Source organism: Salmo salar, chromosome ssa11 (assembly GCF_905237065.1).
Source record: "Salmo salar chromosome ssa11, Ssal_v3.1, whole genome shotgun sequence".
Taxonomy (NCBI): Eukaryota; Metazoa; Chordata; class Actinopteri; order Salmoniformes; family Salmonidae; genus Salmo; species Salmo salar.
In genome coordinates, this window is record NC_059452.1 from 101988363 (window position 1) to 102003362 (window position 15000).

The following is a 15000-nucleotide window of genomic DNA, read 5'->3' on the forward strand; positions in this document are numbered from 1 at the left end:
ATTCACAAAACACTCCTTACGCAAAAAAAACTTAAGTAGCTGCTTTAAGAAAAAGAAAAAAGAAGTTCATAAGATATCTTAATAAGATTGAATGATTTTCTTACGAACTCCTCAAATATCTTCTTATACAAATCTTCTTAAGATGTTTGTTGCTAGGCAACCGGTTTAGCTAGCTATCTAGCTAACAACGGTAATCATGTTAGCATATTTCCTACTGAGATTACTGTTCTTAAACATGTTCTTTGGTTTCAAATAATCAATACTGAAACTTTCAGATGAAGTTTGTGAGTGAATGAAACATGTTCAGTTGCTTTCATGAGCTTATTCTCTCACTGTCCAAACTTTAAGACGAGGGTTTAGCTATCTTGGAATTAAGAACAAATCCAATAACTGTATTTTCAAGAATCTAATTTCTTCTTAACTTTATGCTTAAGGAGAAACATAAAGAATTGACCCATAACATTTCCAATAACCTTTTTGAGGAATATAAACTTTGCTTAACTTTCTTCTTAAGTCTACAGTTAAGGAATAAAATGGCAGTTAAGAAATACATTTCTTCTTAAGAAGGTTTTGTGAATCTTGGGCCCCTTGGTTCCTAAAGCTTTATCCTTGCTCTCAGCATCAGCATCACTGTCCTTTTAAACTACTTTTATTATTATTCATATTATTAGTTCTATCGTCTTTATTGTCTGTGTTAATTATATTATCTATTGTATTATTGTTATTTTAATATTATGACGTCATCATTGTTCTTGTATAATTTTTTATCCTGTTATACAATGTCTAGGACATTTATCCATTTCACTGCTTCTGGGAAGCGCGTGCGTGTGTGTGTGTGTGTGTGTGTGTGTGTGTGTGTGTGTGTGTGTGTGTGTGTGTGTGTGTGTGTGTGTGTGTGTGTGTGTGTGTGTGTGTGTGTGTGTGTGTGTGTGTGTGTGTGTGTGTGTGTGTGTGTGTGTGTGTGTGTGTGTGTGTGTGTGTGTATGTGTATGTGTATGTATGTGTATGTATGTGTGTGTGTGTGTGTGTGTGTGTGTGTTAGTGTAAATAAGTGATGCTCTCTGTACCAGCAGATAGATATGTCTCTCATTACCCATCAGGACTTTATCATATTGATATGCTGATGTTATGGTCGTATCACATGTCCTAAAGCAATACTGTAACTATCTAATGTATTATAATATAACTGTACCATGCCGTTACCGTCAGGTTACTGAGCTGTTGTATAATGCTATACTGTGTTGCCATAGCAGTGCCATCGCCATGACGATACCATGGTGTTAGGTTGCTGTAGGGTTGACTTGGTGTTGCTTTAGGATCACCATGGTATTGCCATGGCGTTACTATGGCGCCGCTAAACCGTAACGTTGCTATGGTATCGCCATGGCTTTACCACGGGGTTACCATGGCACAGCTAAACTGTAATGTTGCTATGGTGTTGCTATGGTATCGCCATGGCTTTACCACGGAGTTACCATGGCACAGCTAAACCGTAACGTTGCTATGGTATCGCCATGGCTTTACCACGGAGTTAGCATGGCACAGCTAAACTGTAATGTTGCTATGGTGTTGCTATAGTACCGCCATGCTCTGTGAGTGCTGTTTGCGTGGGAACAGTGTACTTGATTCTGACGTGAGCCATAGGGGATTATGGGTAAATGTGAGGAGATAGCTGAGGAGATCAGAGGACAACAGGGTGGTTGACACCAGGCTTTAACTTAGTCTGGTCCCAGACCTGTTTGTGCTTTCAGAGGGAAACAGGGTGGTTGACACCAGGCTTTAACTTAGTCTGGTCCCAGACCTGTTTGTGCTTTCAGAGGGAAACAGGGTGGTTGACACCAGGCTTTAACTTAGTCTGGTCCCAGACCTGTTTGTGCTTTCAGAGGGAAACAGGGTGGTTGACACCAGGCTTTAACTTAGTCTGGTCCCAGACCTGTTTGTGCTTTCAGAGGGAAACAGGGTGGTTGACACCAGGCTTTAACTTAGTCTGGTCCCAGACCTGTTTGTGCTTTCAGAGGGAAACAGGGTGGTTGACACCAGGCTTTAACTTAGTCTGGTCCCAGACCTGTTTGTGCTTTCAGAGGGAAACAGGGTGGTTGACACCAGGCTTTAACTTAGTCTGGTCCCAGACCTGTTTGTGCTTTCAGAGGACAACAGGGTAGTTGACACCAGGCTTTAACTTAGTCTGGTCCCAGACCTGTTTGTGCTTTCAGAGGACAACAGGGTAGTTGACACCAGGCTTTAACTTAGTCTGGTCCCAGACCTGTTTGTGCTTTCAGAGGGAAACAGGGTGGTTGACACCAGGCTTTAACTTAGTCTGGTCCCAGACCTGTTTGTGCTTTCAGAGGGAAACAGGGTGGTTGACACCAGCCTTTAACTTAGTCTGGTCCCAGACCTGTTTGTGCTTTCAGAGGGAAACAGGGTGGTTGACACCAGGCTTTAACTTAGTCTGGTCCCAGACCTGTTTGTGCTTTCAGAGGGAAACAGGGTGGTTGACACCAGGCTTTAACTTAGTCTGGTCCCAGACCTGTTTGTGCTTTCAGAGGGAAACAGGGTGGTTGACACCAGGCTTTAACTTAGTCTGGTCCCAGACCTGTGTATGCTGTCATGACAACTTCTTGTTGCCATTGTCCTGCGGCAGGTGGCTTCATTCCTAGACGACATGCAGTCCTCAACCAGTCAATGCAGACAGAATCATCGCACTATCTGATGTAAGACAATGCCTTGTCGGAGACGGCACGACCTTATCTGGAACCAGGCTAAGGTCAATGACAACAGGACCAGATCTGGAACCAGGTTTATGTCAACAGAACCAGATCTGGAACCAGGTTTATGTCAATGACAACAGGACCAGATCTGGGACCAGGTCAATGTCTACAGGACCAGATCTGGAACCAGGTCAATGACAACAGGACCAGATCTGGGACCAGGTCAATGACAACAGGACCAGATCTGGGACCAGGTCAATGACAACAGGACCAGATCTGGAACCAGGTTTATGATAACAGGACCAGATCTGGAACCAGGTTTATGATAACAGGACCAGATCTGGAACCAGGTTTATGATAACAGGACCAGATCTGGGACCAGGTTTATGATAACAGGACCAGATCTGGAACCAGGTTAAGGTCAAGAGGGTGGAAGATACAAGGCTGTTTGTTTCTTCAGCGGAGAATAAAACTTGTAAAAAATACAACTGGAGTCTTGAGTTTTCTCTCTTTCTTTATCTTTGTCCATTTATTTCTCTCTCTTTTCTCGTTCTCTCGCTCTCTGTGTGTATGTGTTTTTATCTGTCCGTCCGTCCGTCCGTCTGTCTAGAACAAAGTTACTGAAACCAGCTTAATGTCTGATAATCTACAGGCTCTGAGTGTGACTACTAGTCAACCCTGTTGGAGTTGTATGTCTTTTAGATCGAGCAACATTCATCAGAACATTAACCTTTTTATTTTCTATGTCATCTTTATTTAACCAGGTAGGCTAGTTGAGAACAAGTCCTTTATTTAACCAGGTAGGCCAGTTGAGAACAAGTTCTCATTTGCAACTGCGACCTGGCCAAGATAAAGCAAAGCAGTGCGACACAAACAACAACACAGTTATACATGGAATAAACAAACGTACAGTCAATAACACAATAGAAAAAAACTCTATATATAACAGTGTGTGCAAATGGTGTGAGGAGATAAGGCATTAGCATCGAACAGCCCCCGTGATATGCAACTTTTCAGGGAAGTTAGGAACAAATGTACACAGGCAGTTAGGAAAGCTAAGGCTAACTTTTTCAAGCAGAAATTTGCATCCTGTAGCACAAACTCAAAAAAGCACCTGCTTCCAGCTGCCCACTGCACTGAGGCTAGGAAACACTGTTACCACCGATAAATCCACAAAAATTTAGAATTTCAATAAGCATTTTTCTACAGCTGGCCATGCTTTCCACCTGGCTACCCCTATCCCGGTCAACAGCCCTGCGCTCCCCACAGCAACTCGCCCAAACCTCCCCCACTTCTCCTTCACCCAAATCCAGATAGCTGGTGTTCTGAAAGAGTTGCAAAATCTGGACCCCTACAAATCAGCCGGGCTAGACAATCTGGACCCTCTCTTTCTAAAATTATCTGCCGAAATTGTTGCAACCCCTATTACTAACCTGTTCAACCTCTCTTTCGTATCGTCTGAGATTCCCATAGATTGGAAAGCTGCCGCGGTCATCCCCCTCTTAAAAGGCTGCTTAAAAGACTGCTACAGACCTATATCAATTCTACCCTGCCTTTCCAAGGTCTTTGAAAGCCAAGTTAACAAACAGATTACCGACCATTTCGAATCTCATCGTACCTTCAATCTGGTTTCAGAGGTGGTAATGGGTGCACCTCAGCCACGCTCAAGGTCCTAAACGATATCATAACCGCCATCGATAAGAGACATTACTGTGCAGCCGTATTCATCGACCTGGCCAAGGCAATCACCGCAATCTTATCGGCAGACTCAACAGCCTTGGTTTCTCAAATGATTGCCTCGCTTGGTTTACCAATTACTTCTCCGATAGAGTTCAGTATGTCAAATCGGAGAGCCTGTTGTCCGGACCTCTGGCAGTCTCTATGGGGGTGCCACAGGGTTCAATTCCCGGGCCAACTCTTTTCTCTGTATACATCAATGATGTCACTCTCGCTGCTGGTGAATCTCTGATCCACCTCTATGCAGACGACACCATTCTGTATACTTCTGGCCCCTCTTTGGACACTGTGTTAACTAACCTCCAAGATGGGCTTCAATGCCATACAACTCTCCTTCCGTGGCCTCCAACTGCTCTTAAATGCTAGTAAAACTAAATGCATGCTCTTCAACCAATCGCTGCCCGCACCTGCCCACCCATCCAGCATCACTGCTCTGGACGGTTCTGACTTAGAATATGTGGACAACTACAAATACCTAGGTGTCTGGTTAGACTGTAAACTCTCCTTCCAGACTCACATTAAACATCTCCAATCCAAAAATAAATCTAGAATCGGCTTCCTATTTCACAACAAAGCATCCTTCACTCATGCTGCCCAACATACCCTCGTAAAACTGACCATCCTACCGATCCTCGACTTCGGCGATGTCATTTACAAAATAGCCTCCAACACTCTACTCAATAAACTGGATGTAGTCTATCACAGTGCCATCTGTTTTATCACCAAAGTCCCATATACTACCCACCACTGCGACCTGTATGCTCTCGTTGGCTGGCCCTCACTACATATCCGTCGCCAAACCCACTGGCTCCAGGTCATCTATAAGTCTTTGCTAGGTAAAGCCCCGCCTTATCTCAGCTCACTGGTCACCATAGCAACACCCACCCGTAGCACGCCTCCAGCAGGAATATCTCACTGGTCATCCCCAAAGCCAACACTCCCTTTGGTCGCCTTTCCTTACAGTTCTCTGCTGCCAATGACTGGAATGAACTGCAAAAATCTCTGAAGCTGGAGACTCATACCTCCCTCACTAGCTTTAAGCACCAGCTGTCAGAGCAGCTCACAGATCACTGCACCTGTACATAGCCCATCTGTAAATTAGCCCATCCAACTACCTCATCCCCTACTGTATTTATTTATTTATCTTGCTCCTTTGCACCCCAGTATCTCTACTTGCACATTCATCTTCTGCACATCTACCATTCCAGTGTTTAATTGCTATATTGTAATTACTTCGCCACCATGGCCTATTTATTGCCTTACCTCTCTTATCCTACCTCATTTGCACATGCTGTATATAGATTTTTCTACTGTATTATTGACTGTATGTTTGTTTTACTCCATGTGTAACTCTGTGTTGTTGTATGTGTCGAACTGCTTTGCTTTATCTTGGCCAGGTCGCAGTTGCAAATGAGAACTTGTTCTCAACTGGCCTACCTGGTTAAATAAAGGTGAAACATTTTTTTTTTTATATATAAAATAGGCCATAGTAGCGAAGTAATTGCAATTTAGCAAATGAACCTACTGAGCCAACCAAAGATGCCCTGTGGCCTGGACACACATCAGCCCTCAGACTTAGGATGTCACCTCCCTTACCCAGAGGTGACCAGCCCTCCTCACTTAATCCAGTACACTCTAAGAAAAAAGGTGTTGGTAAGTGTTCCACAAAGAACCCTCTATGGAAATGGTTCTACGTGTAACCCTTTTGGATTTTAAAGGGTTCTCCCACAAGGACAGCCGAAGAACCATTTTGTTTTGAATATAACCTTTTTATGACAGTGCACGTCACTCTACCACTCTTGAAGCACTAACACACAGTATCCACCACTGAATTTCACATTACGTACACGTACAATACCACAGACTGTTCTCCCACTAGTTATTCCTCAGCATGGCCACTAAGTGGCGCTGTTGGCCTGATGTAGAACCTGTAGATCTTTTTAAAGAGCTGAATAGACAGATTAGTAGAGTAGATTATTGTTCATATTTGGCTAGACATGCAGCACAATGTAGTTTACTGTTGACTATAACTATATTATTATTTACATTTGTTGATGCTTCTAAGTGGCTGTTTGATAAAGGTATGCTTAGACTGAAACTCAATATATTTGTATTATTTACATCCAATAAATATGCTTAATAATGTTTTGCAATGTCGAGAGGGTTGTGTCTCACCATGTGATGTGGGACTAAGAATATGGGTTTCAGGAATCTAGAATATGGGTATCAGGATTCTAGAATATGAGTATCAGGAATCTAGAATATGGGTATCAGGATTCTAGAATATGGGTATCAGGATTCTAGAATATGGGTTTCAGGAACCTAGAATATGGGTATCAGGAATCTAGAATGTGGGTATCAGGAATCTAGAATGTGGGTATCAGGAATCTAGGGTACAGTCACAAATGGCACCCTATTCCTTATATATATGATTCCTTATATATATGAGAGAGAGAGAGAGAGAGAGAGAGAGAGAGACCAGCCCAACAAGACCCAGAGGGCAGAAGGTGGAGATGGACAGCTGTCTAAGAGAGCAGGCTGCTCTACGGACTGAGGTGAGAGAACTGGAGAGAGAGGAACACATAGAACAGATAACAGTACTGAAGGAGGAGGGAGAGGAACACATAGAACAGATAACAGTACTGAAGGAGGAGGGAGAGGAACACATAGAACAGATAACAGTACTGAAGGAGGAGGGAGAGGAACACATAGAACAGATAACAGTACTGAAGGAGGAGGGAGAGGAACACATAGAACAGATAACAGTACTGAAGGAGGAGGGAGAGGAACACATAGAACAGATAACAGTACTGAAGGAGGAGGGAGAGGAACACATAGAACAGATAACAGAAGGACCTCAACATTACAGCAGGACATATGCCCAGGTCATGAGCAGAGCAACAGGCCCAACCCCCACTATTACACCCGCCCCCATCCTGCAACCTAAGAGGTATGTACAGTGGCTTGTGAAAGTATTCACCCCCCTTGGAATTTTTCCTAATTTGTTGCCTTACAACCTGGAATTAAAATAGATTTTTGAGGGGTTTGTATCATTTGATTTACACAACATACCTACCCCTTTGATGATGACAAATCATTTTTATTTTGAAACAAACAAGAAATAAGACAAAAAAACTCTCTTGGGGTATGTCTCTATAAGTTTGGCACATCTAGCCACTGGGATTTTTGCCCATTCTCCAAAGGAAAACTGCTCCAGCTCCTTCAAGTTGGATGGGTTCCGCTGGTGTACAGCAATCTTTAAGTCATACGACAGATTCTCAATTGGATTGAGGTCTGGGCTTTAACTAGGCTATTCCAAGACATTTAAATGGTTCCCCTTAAACCATTGGAGTGTTGCTTTAGCAGTGTGCGTAGGGTCATTTTCCTGTTGGAAGGTGAACTTCCATCCCAGTCTCAAATCTCTGGAAGACTGAAACAGGTTTCCCTCAAGAATTTCCATGTATTTAGCGCCATCCATCATTCCTTTAATTCTGACCAGTTTCCCAGTCCCTGCCGATGAAAAACATACTCACAACATGATGCTGACACCACCATGCTTCACTGTGGGGATGGTATTCTCGGGGTGATGAGAGGTGTTGGGTTCGCGCCAGACATAGCGTTTTCCTTGATGGCCAAAAAGCTCAATTTTAGTCTCATCTAACCAGAGTACCTTCTTCCATATGTTTGGGGAGTCTCCCACATGCCTTTTGGCAAACACCAAATGGGATTGTTTATTTTTTTCTCTTTAAGCAATGGCTTTTTTTCTGGCCACTCTTCCGTAAAGCTCAGCTCTGTGGAGTGTACGGCTTAAAGTGGTCCTACGGACAGATACTCCAATCTCCGCTGTGGAGCTTTGCAGCTCCTTCAGGGTTATCTTTGGTCTCTTTGTTGCCTCTCTGATTAATGCCCCCCTTGCCTGGTCTGTGAGTTTTGGTGGGCGGCCCTCTCTTGGCAGGTTTGTTGTAGTGCCATATTCTTTCCATTTTATAATAATGGATTTAATGGTGCTCCGTGGGATGTTCAAAGTTTCGGATATTTTTTATAACCCAACCCTGATCTGTACTTCTCCACAACATTGTCCCTGGGAGAGCACCTTGGTATTCATGGTGCAACTTGCTTGGTGGTGCCCCTTGCTCAGTGATGTTGAAGACTCTGGGGCCTTTTAGAACAGGTGTATATATACTGAGATCATGTGACAGATCATATGACACTTAGATTCCACACAGGTGGACTTTATAAACTAATTTTGTGATTTATGAAGGTAATTGGTTGCACCAGATCTTATTTAGGGGCTTCATAGCAAAGGGGGTGAGTGCAAATGCACGCACCACTTTTCTGTTTTTTTATTATATATATTTTTTTGAAACAAGTTAGTTTTTTCATTTCACTTCACCAATTTGGACTATTTTGTGTATGTCCATTACATGAAATCCAAATAAAAATGTATTTAAATTACAGGTTGTAATGCAACAAAATAGGAAAAATGGCAAGGGGGGTGAATACCTTTGCAGGGCACTGTATCAGAAGCTCAATATGCTCTGCTCACACCTACTGTGATGGTCTGGGCCTAAACCACACAAAAACAACACTAGAAACTATGGAACACAAAGCTTTTACTATCTCATCCTGGAATATACAAGGTCTGAGGTCATCTGGCCTAAAGAGCAGGAACCCAGACTTCATCAAAGAAATTGGAAATACAGACATTGTCATCCTACAAGAAACATGGTACAGAGGAGACGGACCCACTGGTTGCCTTCTAGGTTACAGAGAGCTGGTAGTCCCATCCACCACACTACCAGGAGTAAAACAGGGAAGAGACTCAGGGTGTATGCTAATTTTGTATAAAGCAGATCTAACCCACTCTATTAAATTAGTCAAAACAGGAACATTTTACATCTAGCTACATTTTACATCTGATTTACTCAATAAATTAATGGGAGTTTATATACACAGTGTGTAACTCTCTTTATGTTTATAGCTTATAGTTTATTTGCCATTAGTCAGCAACTCTACATAAAATAATTTTCTCTGGGTGTGCGCCAGCTTATGTTTTTTATTAGAAATTAAAAAGGACCTCAACAGAGAAAAATGTCCTCATGTGTGCTACCTATATCCCCCCCACTAGAATCCCCATACTTTAATGAGGACAGCTTCTCCATCCTACCTATATCCCCCCACTAGAATCCCCATACTTTAATGAGGACAGCTTCTCCATCCTACCTATATCCCCCCACTAGAATCCCCATACTTTAATGAGGACAGCTTCTCCATCCTAGAGGGGGAGATCAACCATTTCCAGGCCCAGGGACACATGGTACACCACTAGTCTGCGGTGACCTAAACGCCAGGGGCCTCATTTATAAAACAGACTTACGATCAATGTTGATCTTAAGTCTGACTTACGCAGAAAACCACCTATAAGTAGTTATTTATAAAACCTGACTTTGACCTGGAAATGATCTTATGTCTGCGCAAAGTCTAGACCTGATGGAAGTGATTTTCCTGCTGGTTATGTACGGCTATTCTTTTCCCTTGCAGTTTAAGGTCAGACCATTTCTTTTTCACATCAGCCACAGTTCTGTCTTGCTGCCCCACCTTGTTCACTGCAGCGGCGACTCCCAAGATACCTGTTTGGCTTTGTTTGTCAACCCACTATTTAGTCCACCGAATAATACGTGTTGCCTGTCTTCATCGTCGTGATCTCGTCTTCCAGAACGTTTGCTTTTCTCTTTTGGTCCACGGCTATTCCTGACCAAACCCTCATTTGTGCTAACATTCTATAAGGGGAAATTGCTGATTGTAAGTCACGTTCAGGTGCCGTCAGTGTTAAGTTAATGAGAGATTTATAGATCACAGGTGCATAAGTTGCAAACGGGCTTCTTAGAAGCAGCCTAAGCAAGGTTTTTTATGCTCAGTATATTTTGTGAATCCAACGTAAACACACCATCGGAAATTATCTTAAGTCTAAGTTCAAGTATAAATCTAAGATTTTTATTTTTTATAAATGAGGCCCTAGAACTGGACAAGAACCTGACACCCTCAGAACACAGGGGGACAAACACCTGCCTGGAGGTGACAGCATTCCCTCCCCCATATGCCCCCCTAGACACAACTATGACAACTTAACTAACAAAAACAGGTCACAACTCCTGCAGCTCTGTCGGACGCTGGGTATGTACATAGTTAATGGTAGGCTTCGAGGGGACTCTTATGGTAGGTACACCTATAGCTCATCTCTTGGCAGAAGTACTGTAGACTACTTTATAACTGACCTCAACCCAGAGTATCTTAGAGCATTCACAGTCAGCCCACTGACACCCCTATCAGATCACAGCAAAATCACAGTCTACTTGAACAGAGCGATACTCAACCATGATGCATCAAAGCCAAAGGAACTGTGTAATATTAAGAAATGCTATAGATGGAAGGAAAGTAGTGTGGAAATCTGCCAAAAAACTGTTAGGCAACAATAAATTCAACCTTTCTAGACAATGTCCTGGACAAATGTTTCCCTGTGATAGTGAAGCTGTAAACTTGGCAGTAGAAAACCTAAACAGTATATTTGACCTCTCAGCTTTCCTATCAAATAAAAAAAAAATCAAGCAGACAACCTAAGAAAATCAATAACAATGACAAATGGTTTGATGAAGAATAAAAAACCTAAGAAATTGAGAAACCTATCCAACCAAAAACATAGAGACCCAGAAAACCTGAGCCCACCTCTTCACTATGGTGAATCACTAAAACAATACAGAAATACACTACGGAAAAAGAAGGTAACAGCACGTCAGAAATCAGCTCAATGTAATTGAAGAATCCATAGAATCTAACCACTTCTGGGAAAATTTAGAGTTGTCTATCCAAAACGGAGATGTTTGGATAAACCACTTCTCCAATCTTTTTGGCTCTATAACAAAGAACAAACAGCAAAAACATATTCATTATCAAATGCAAATCTTTGAATCAACTATTAAAGACTACCAGAACCCACTGGATTATTGAATTACTTTGAATGAACTACAGGGCAAAATACAAACCCTCCAACCCAAAAAGGCCTGTGGGGTTGATGGTATCCTAAATGAAATGATAAAATATACAGACCACAAATTTCAATTGGCTATACTTAAACTCTTTAACCCTTGTGTAGTCTTAACATTCTGTATACTCCCCTTGTCCTAAGGGTAAAAAATGACCTGCCTTCACTAAACCCCTAAAATAGAGCAGCTTAATTAATTGAATTTTAAACCCCAAATCTATTTTGCACGAAGAAACAACCTGTCATTCATCACCAACTTTGTGAATATCTGGGTTTTCCTTCTTCACAATGCAGAAAAACTGCATTTAATCAGTGGACACCACTTGTTTTTATTACAACACATCTGTCATAGTTGTTTTCTTTACTAAAGTAGAGGTTTATTATTATTATTGCTAAAGGTATTGCATAGATGTAAACATAATTTTTTTAGCAAGAGATAAGATTCAGCCCCCTGAACAGCTTTCACAAGCGCTGCAGAGGTTGTTGTTTGGGGGAGGCGCTCCCTTCTTTAAATGTGTGGGGTTACAAGTGCCTTTCCCAGCTGCTCCAGGAACACCCTCCTCTTGTTCTGCTTATCAGGCAACCAGGTAGGGTTGATCTTGTTCCATATCACAGATGCATTGCATGAGGACACATCAGTAATGTTATGGAAGATGACCAGGGGCCAGCAGGCAGTCATCCTCCTGCAGCTGTAAGTTCCAATCACCTTGTCCAGGTTGTCCACGCCTCCTTTGTTGTGGTTGTAGTCCAGGATGATGGCTGGCTTCCTGTCCTCACGATCTCAGCCGTTTTGTGCAGTGTGCTCAGGAGGACCACATTCTTGTTCCTCTTTGGGAGGTAAGAAACTAGAGTGGTGGTGGGGGTGAAGGCAAACTTTGATGAGAAGGCCTCTCTCCCCCTTGTTGCGAGGAGTGCAGGGGGGAGCTCAGGCTTGTTCTTTCTAACTGTGTCAACTATGGTGATCTTCCTCTTCAGGAGCTACTGACTGAGTTCATAAGAGGTGAAGAAATTGTCACATGTGACATTGTGCCCCCTCAGTCCATCTGTCACATCAAGCACAACCCGCATCTCCTGGTTCTTCTCCGGGCCTCCACTGGTCGGCTTCCCTGTGTAGACTTGCATCTTCCAAGCATAGCTGGATTGTGCGTCACAGGCCACCCATATCTTGATGCCATACTTTGCTGGCTTGCTGGGCATATACTGCCGGAAAGGACAGCGACCTTTTGACAAAAGAAATTACTATCAGTAATTAGTATTAGTGTCACAGAAAACAATCGCATATATCAATGAAATTACAGCAATACATATTAAAATTAGCAGTGAAAATCACTTACATTACAGATATGAAATGTAACTCTGAATGGAATCAGGTGCTCATCCACTGATACTTCAGGCCCAGGGTTGTAGAGGTATGGCCACATCCACTGTTACTTCAGGCCCAGGGTTGTAGAGGTATGGCCTCATCCACTGTTACTTCAGGCCCAGGGTTGTAGAGGTATGGCCTCATCCACTGTTACTTCAGGCCCAGGGTTGTAGAGGTATGGCCTCATCCACTGTTACTTCAGGCCCAGGGTTGTAGAGGTATGGCCTCATCCACTGTTACTTCAGGCCCAGGGTTGTAGAGGTATGGCCTCATCCACTGTTACTTCAGGCCCAGGGTTGTAGAGGTATGGCCACATCCACTGTTACTTCAGGCCCAGGGCTGTAGAGGTATGGCCTCATCCACTGTTACTTCAGGCCCAGGGTTGTAGAGGTATGGCCTCATCCACTGTTACTTCAGGCCCAGGGTTGTAGAGGTATGGCCTCATCCACTGTTACTTCAGGCCCAGGGTTGTAGAGGTATGGCCTCATCCACTGTTACTTCAGGCCCAGGGTTGTAGAGGTATGGCCTCATCCACTGTTACTTCAGGCCCAGGGTTGTAGAGGTATGGCCTCATCCACTGTTACTTCAGGCCCAGGGTTGTAGAGGTATGGCCTCATCCACTGTTACTTCAGGCCCAGGGCTGTAGAGGTATGGCCTCATCCACTGTTACTTCAGGCCCAGGGCTGTAGAGGTATGGCCTCATCCACGGTTACTTCAGGCCCAGGGCTGTAGAGGTATGGCCTCATCCACTGTTACTTCAGGCCCAGGGCTGTAGAGGTATGGCCTCATCCACTGTTACTTCAGGCCCAGGGCTGTAGAGGTATGGCCTCATCCACTGTTACTTCAGGCCCAGGGTTGTAGAGGTATGGCCTCATCCACTGTTACTTCAGGCCCAGGGTTGTAGAGGTATGGCCTCATCCACTGTTACTTCAGGCCCAGGGTTGTAGAGGTACGGCAGACGCTCCACCCACTTCTCCCAGACCTCTCTTATGGCCGCCAGTTTGTCTCTCACATGTCTTGCAGATCTTGGTTATCAAATCGTAGCATTCTTGAGAAAGTGTGAAAGACTTTCAGTGGCATCATGGCATGGAAAATCACCCTTCCACTCTGCATCCCAGAGACTACATGTAGCCTCACCTCGAGACCTATACACACCCGCTAAGATTAGCAGCCCTATGTAGACACGCAGGTCAATCTCATCCATCCTTTTCCAGTTGTCTCCATATTTACAGAAACCCTCCAAAATTTGTCATCTCCAGGAGGATTTTTTCGATGGCTGGTGTGATGAGCATGTAGAATGTTGAGCCTGGACATGGGCAACTGCATGTCTTGTGGGTCCTGGGGTCATCCTTATGACATTTTGTGCTGCCATCCTGCCCTGGTTGTCATATGGTGACAAGGACCATGTTATTTTGCTGTTCTTTGACAAAAATGTCTCTCTTTCAGCTTGGGGATTTCTTCTTCATCTGAAGATGGTTCATCGTGCTCTGGCTTGTATTCTTCCCATCTTCTTCTTCAGATACCTCCTCCTTTTCTAAATAATTGTTCTCTTGTTCCTCCTGGACACCTGAAAAAATCAGATCTACGACCTGTTGGGCACTGAAACGTGCACTCATGGCTTCAGCAAAGAGAGAACTGGGGGGACTGTCATCTGCAGCACCTTTATAACCTCTGACTGCATTCCCCATTAGTAAAGAATGCTTTCAAGAAATGTTTATTTTGTCTGAAATGTTGTTTATTTTGTCTGAAATTTTGTTTATTTTGTCAATGAACTTGAGTCATGTGTGGGGTCATGGAGGGGAGATGCTGCACATGCACAATAACCTTTTAGTTTAGTCTGAGTTCAATCAGTAGCAAAGGCGATGTTTCACTTTTTCTAATGTTGTGGTCACTCTAGGAAAAGTAGAAAAATATAATTTAGGGTAATTTTTTACATCATGCTCAGCTCTGGCATATTTCCCAATATTTGGAACCAAGGACTGATCACCACAATCCACAAAAGTGGAGAAAAATTTGGCCCCAATAACTACCATGAGATATGGGTCAACAGCAACCTTAGGAAAATCCTCTGCATTATCATTGACAGCAGACTCGTACATTTCCTCAGCGAAAACAATGTACTGAGCAAATTGGCTTTTTACCAAATTACCGTA

General features: G+C 43.3%; 1 protein-coding gene across 5 annotated transcripts in view; it reads left to right on the forward strand.

Moving 5' to 3' along the window:
• Positions 1-3193, forward strand: part of stard13a (StAR related lipid transfer domain containing 13a) — a 177410-nt gene extending 174217 nt beyond the window's left edge. For all 5 annotated transcript variants that reach the window (XM_045690197.1, XM_045690196.1, XM_045690198.1 and 2 more), the window contains one exon: positions 1-3193. This exon is cut by the window's left edge. The gene's annotated coding sequence lies outside the window, so the exon portion shown is untranslated.
• Positions 3194-15000: the final 11807 nt, after the last annotated feature.